At 36.6% G+C, this 6603-nt stretch overlaps 1 non-coding gene across 1 annotated transcript; it reads right to left on the reverse strand.

Annotated features, from left to right (window-relative positions):
• Positions 1 to 202: 202 nt before the first annotated feature.
• LOC122101287 lies at positions 203 to 306 on the reverse strand. Its single transcript, XR_006146346.1, has one exon. It is a non-coding gene; the product is annotated as a U6 spliceosomal RNA (small nuclear RNA).
• Between the last annotated feature and the right edge of the window lie 6297 nt (positions 307 to 6603).

Genomic DNA, 6603 nt, shown 5'->3' on the forward strand with positions numbered 1-6603 from the left:
GCTGGTAGTTTTAGTATGGTCTTGTTTATGATCATTTGCGTAAATCCCCAAAAGTGGGATTACTGTGTCATAGAGGAGTTTTATGTGGAGTCTTTTGAGAAACCTCCATACTGCTTTCCAAAGTAGTTGAACAAGTTTACACTCCCACCAAGAATGCAGTACGATTCCCTGTGGCCACATACCTTTCAACATCTGTTGTTGTAAAAATATGGGCTCCATGGATTTGCATGTCATCCTCGTGCAGGGGGCATGCTAATCTTCTTTGTATTGTTCCAATGTTAGTGTATGTGATGCTAACTTGAGCACAGAACATTTTTTATATATCAAGTATAATTTTTTTTATTTTATTAAACTAGACAATTCAACAGAAAGTAAGTTAAAAAGAATTGTGAAATTTTAGAATCATGTATTTCTTTATAAGCACACATTGAAGAATAAAATCAAGATAGACATGCCAAAAACAAAATAATTCCAGAAATTTGTAGTTCAAGAGATGTGTAAGAGGAGGAATTCAATTATTCTATACAAGGAACCTGTCAAAATGAACATTGCAGCAAGTGTTAAGGCTTGTTAAAAGTTTTAAATATGCTTAATTTTGGGATTTTGTTTATATATGCCAAAAATAGGACTCTTTGGCAGGTATAAAACTTTTCTGCAAAGTATTTAAGATTTACGGTAGCAGACATTATGTACTAAGTATGTACATTTCAGATTTTAAGGAAACTTTATTAATGAGAATTTGCAAAGTCTTTGTGTAAAGAAGCAGAGTGAAGAATTAAGACTTTAACTACACAGTTTCTGTTAATACTTTAGGGATTCCTTACTTTATTTGTTAGCAAGGAATAAATGATAATATAAGCCATAATGTACACATGTATGTTACTTTTTACACACATATTCATACACATGTATACATGCACACATGGAGAAAGACACATAATTACAGCCAACAAAAGTTTCACCAGTTTTTGAATATGCCTTAAACTGAATACTTGGAACAATATATATTGAAGATGTATTTGTCTCTATGAGTTCTTTTACCACTCCTCTTATCTCTTAAAACTGGTAGTTTTAGAGAGATTTGACTTACAAAATGCAGTACAAGGGATAGCAAGTCACTTGGAAATCTCAATAAGTATAAGTCATATGGTGTCTCCCTGCTCCTCACAGAATGCTTACTTTTGTAGACACTCTCAACAACCAAAGTAGCAGGAGAATACCCTGGTAAAGAGTAAAGTTAAAAGGCTTTAAATGGCATCCTTACTTGAGCTCTTTTTCCAACAGCCAAGCATGAATTCCTAGGCAGATGAGTGAGTCCTCAGGAAACTGGACTCTACATATATATTTAACTAACCCATGTGAAAATTCCTATGTGAGAAATGCTGACTGAGGTCTTGCTGATTTTCTGGCCAAGAAAATAAGAAAAAAAAGAATTATTTTTAATGTTTTCAAGTTTGAGAATAATTTGTAGCCTGTCAATAAATGTGTAGAACACAATTATACCAACTGACAAAAAAATGATGGCATTTCATTTATGTGCTCCTGGACTTGGCCAGTGATTTTAGATGTGTCTACACAAATAGAATCAGCATAAATCAATCCAGCATTTTTTCATTTAAGATATAAGGAAAGGATACTGATTGACCCATTGTAACAATGAGATATACAAGACTCTCTATCAGAGGATGGGTGAAGTGGGGAGGTGGGGACGTGTGAAGGGAAGAGATGGTAGGGGAAAAACAAAGGAGGGGGTAACAATGCTCAATAAGAAATGTATTCATTGCCTTACTTATGTAATTGGAACCCCTCTGTACAGTATTTATAATAAAAAATATATATTAAAAAGATACAAAGAGAACTTCTGTACTTATATGAAGATGTATTTGTCACTCAATATAAGTAAGGTATAGGTTTTAGGACCACAGGCTTATTACTTTGGATACTCAAAATCTCTACATGAACACAGTATATTATTTATATTAGAATCTGCCCACAAGCTAATGCAGTATAATTGCTATGAGAATTTTTACTACATTCTATATTTGTAATGAAAACTAAAAGTTATGCACTATCAACTGATAGAAATTTTTTCAGATAAATTTTGTATGCAGTTTGTGGATGGAATTTGGAGAGCAATTTTGAAAAGCACAAATTTCATCAAAAAGACCAGTCTGCAAATTGTAAAAAAGAGCTAATACAGCATCATTGAATAGTATGGAACTTCAAGGAGAAGTACTTGAATTGAGACAATATCAGAAAGTGTAACAACCCAAGGAATTTTTGGAAATGCAGCTACTAGATTTCTCATGTAGAGCTTTCATAACAGTTTGTGAAGCACAAATCAGAACCTCACTGAAGTGTAGATGATTTTCCCTCAACTTTCTGTCATGATCAGTCATTATCAATCAACATATAGCTAATCTTGAATAATCCTCTAATAAAATGTTGGTGGAGTGTTTATATGGAGAAAATCTCAGAAGGCTAACTTTTTCCAATTAGGACAGTCTGTATTCTATGATTCATCCAAGAGAAAACTAGGTAAGCATCCATTTACAACCTTCTGAATAATTCTGATTCAGCACACATCACTTATCTATCCATACTTGTGCCCGAATGAAAAGATTTTAAAATAATTTATCATTAAAATTTTAAATTTAGGGTTCCGGGAAGATAGAAGAGGAGAAGCTGGAAGCTAAACAAGCTCTCACATAGAAAGCAGTTTAAGTGCTCCAGTGAACAGTCCTAAGCCAGAGAATCACACCAAGTGTGCCATCACAGTACTAAGAGTTAGGCCAAAGAGGGAAAATCCAGGCAAGGAGACAAATCTGAGCACTTGCCAGCAGCCATGGTTGCAGCTGTGGCGGGTATGGTGGCAGCCGTAGCCGCCATAGCTGCAACACAGAGAGTCTAGGACAAAGGCAGCAGATGCAGCAGGAGAGAGGATTCTACTAAACACCAGCAAGAACTAACAAGGAGCAGACATCATTCATCAGATCACAGACCAGAGATGACCCAGGAACCAGACTCCTGTGTGAGTAGAAGCCTGACTTCCTCTCTCCTTCTAAGGGAGCAGAGAAGGGAAGGCTACCCCTCCCTGCCCACTACCGGAGATCTCCATCTTTGATACTGGCAAAGGCCTGGCTGATCAGCTAGCTCCAACTCAGTCCTTGGATGAAAACAAAAAGTCATTTAGCAGGTCACAGGAACCTAACCTGACCTGCCAGGTTCAGCTCCACCCAGGGAAAATTCACCCAGCCCAAGAGTGGCTTTCTTCACTAGGTAAACAGAGCCAGAGGCTGCCCCTCCCTACAACAGCCTAGACAATCAATTGAAATTCAGTAGCAATAAACCCTGAGAATGGCTCCTGGCTGGGATCTGTGACTGCCTCAGAAGCTAGCCCCACAGGGAAACGCTACTGTTTGCTGAAAGGCCTCAACTCTGCCCAGAACCTAGCCCCATCACAGCATTTCCAAACTAAAAGAAACAGCCATCACCCTCTTTTGTGATACTCAAAGCAGATCTCCCTCCCATTGAACTAGCCTGGGAGGAGGATGACAAAATCCTGGGTAAAGCAAAGCATTTTTTTGCCTGCTCAAACAAACTGACTTAAGAAACAACCAAGCTACAGGAAAATCAAACACCACAAGCAGACCAGAGACTCCAACAAGAGACTGGTTATGGACACAAGGGAGGTACAGGATCTTCCCATCTCACCCCAAAAAAGCAAAGAACTCTTTTTTGGTACCTTTTATTAAAATTTTTAACATTTTTAATTTAAAAAATTGTTTTCTATTAACTTTTTTTCTTCCTCTTATAATTTTTTATTTTAGGTTTATATGTGTGTGTGTGCTTTTTTCACTTTTGTTTAGCTCTATTGACCTTCTTATCCTTTTTTCCTTTCTTTCTCATTCTTTTCACTTTTTCTTCTCTTTCGTTCTTTTTTTGCGTGATTTAATCGCTGTTCTGCTCATTCTCAGATATACCTGTATTCGATTATTAGACCTTATAACCCATTGTATACACACTTAATCCAGAAATTTATTACTGAATTCAAAACCTCTTAGACTTAAATTCCTTAATAGCCGTACTACCTGCATATACCTATATAAAATTTTAAGCATTTTTATTTTATAATTTTTCATGTCTCCTTTCTATCCCTCCATTTCTCTTATCCTATTCCCATCCTAATCTGAATATTACGTTTTTAATTTGCATAATTTTTAAGTGTTCCATTTTTTAATTTTTGTTTTACTATTTTTCCTTGTCTTTTTTTTCTCTTTCTTTTTTCCCCGGTCTCTACTATCATTCTATCCAACCTATTTCCTGCTTTGAGATTAGGACTAAGTTAGCTCTCCCTCTACCTTTCCTGAACCCTCTATTCCTATTTATACCCACATCTCTTGCTAAACCTAATAACTTCTGGTTTGCCAAATTTTTCTCTGCAGTTTGTAGCTTATTAATACATAGTTGTTTGATGTTGAAAAATATATCTGTTGAACTAGATTATATCTGCAGGCTTTTGACTTTGCAATTACATACTTTGTTGATGCTTGCCTTAAGATAGTTTTCTAGCACAAAAGTGGTGTTACTCTCATCCTAAATGGACAGAATAAGCAGGAAAAACACAAGAAAAATGGCAAGTCCGGGTATCTCAACTTCCACTCATGATAATCAGTGGACAGAACAGATAATGAATAATCCAGAGGAGAGTTCCCAAAAAGCTCTACAAACACTAATGGTAAACATGGTAAATAAAAAGATTGAAAACCTGCAAAGGACTCTGTGTGAGCATGATAGGGAGAGAGAGGAGGCAAACCAAAGATCAAAACAGGAAGCTCATTGGTGTGAGGAAGCTACTCAAAGATAGATAAAGGAATTGTATGAGCAGCTTGAGAACACTCAAAGAGAAATAAAGGAATTGTGTGAGCAGGCTGAGATCAGGCAAAGAGAACCACAGGAATTGCATGAATGTGAAGAAGCTAATCAAAGAGTAATACAGGAAATGAGAGAGCAGGATGAGAATAGACAAAGATCACTAGAGGCATTCATGGAATCCATAAAGAGAGAGCTGAAAGACATCAGGGAGTCCACAAAGGGAATGCTGAATGGATGCCAACAGAAGGAATGGGAGTCCAAGGAAACCATAACCAATCAAATAAGTGATTTGAGAATAAACACTGATCACCAAATTAAGGAAGTAAAAAATTTCATATAAGATCTAAAACAAAGATCCAACAAAGAATTTGAAGCCACAAACAGTGACCAAGTAGAAGGAAAAGAAAAAAAAAGTAGAAAGTGTGGATAGTAGGATGGACCATGCAGAAAAATCCTGAGGAAAGAAGACAGCCTAGACATTATAAAGAACATACAACCATCCATGACAAATCCAAGAAATATGATAGATCTATTCAACAATCAACCCTTGGAAGATACCATTAGAAGGCCTAATCTGAGGATAATGGGTGTAGAAGAGCACCTAGAGCCAGAAGTCAATAGTCTAGGAATTTGTTTAACAGGATCCTAGCAGAAAACTTCCAAAACATGCAAAAAGATAGGCCTATTCAGATACAAGAAGCTTTTAGAACTCCCAATAGACCAGACCAGAACAGGACATCCCATTGTCACATTATAATATGCACAGGATCAATTCACACCAAGGAAAAGATCCTTAAAGTTGTCATGGAGAAAAGATCAATCACCTATAAAGGGAAACCAATTAGAATCACCTCAGATTTCTCAGCAGAGACAATCAAAGCAAGAAGAACCTAGAATGATGTAAGCCATGCCCTAAAGACAAACAACTATCAACCAAGAATACTTTATCCAGCTATACTCTCCTTAATATTTGGAGGTCAAATAAAACCCTTCCATAGCAAAGAAAAATTGAAACAAATATATCTCCACCAAACCAGCCCTACAAAAGAATCTTAAAGATGTCCTACACAGTGAAAACCAACAAGACCACAATAAAAGCCAAGAAACAGAACCCAAACTGAGAATCCAAGAACCATAGAAAGAACACAGTTGCCTCAGCCCCGAAGAAGTTGGATAAAATGGCAGGAACTCCCAAATACATCTCAGTTCTATCTCTCAACATTAACGGACTTAACTCACCAATTAAGCGACAAAGTCTGTCTACTTGGATTAAAAAGCAAGATCCTTCTATCTGCTGCCTTCAGAAGTCACATCTTGCCCACAAAAACAAACACATTTTCAATTTTAAAGTCTGGAACAAAATCTACCAAGCAAATGGCCCCCATAATCAGGAAGGAATTGCAATCCTAATATCCGATAAAATAGACTTTTAATATTAGTGAAAAGGTCGGTGCAAAGTAATTAAGGGATCACTCAGGGGGATATTACAATTCTAAATATCTATTTGCCAAAAAACGGAGCACCCAAATTTATCCAAGAAACACTACTTTCCCTCAAATCCCACATAGATCCAAAGACATTAATTGTTGAGGACTTTAACACACAACTTTCCCCACTAGATAGAAGAACTTCGCAGAAACTCAACAGAGAAACCTCAGATATAAACAACTGTATAGACCAAATAGATTTAACAGACATCTACTGAATATCTCACACAGCAGCTTTAGA

The sequence above is a fragment of the Dipodomys spectabilis genome, unplaced genomic scaffold (genome assembly GCF_019054845.1).
Source record: "Dipodomys spectabilis isolate Male_0828 unplaced genomic scaffold, ASM1905484v1 ptg000651l, whole genome shotgun sequence".
NCBI classification, from domain to species: domain Eukaryota; kingdom Metazoa; phylum Chordata; class Mammalia; order Rodentia; family Heteromyidae; genus Dipodomys; species Dipodomys spectabilis.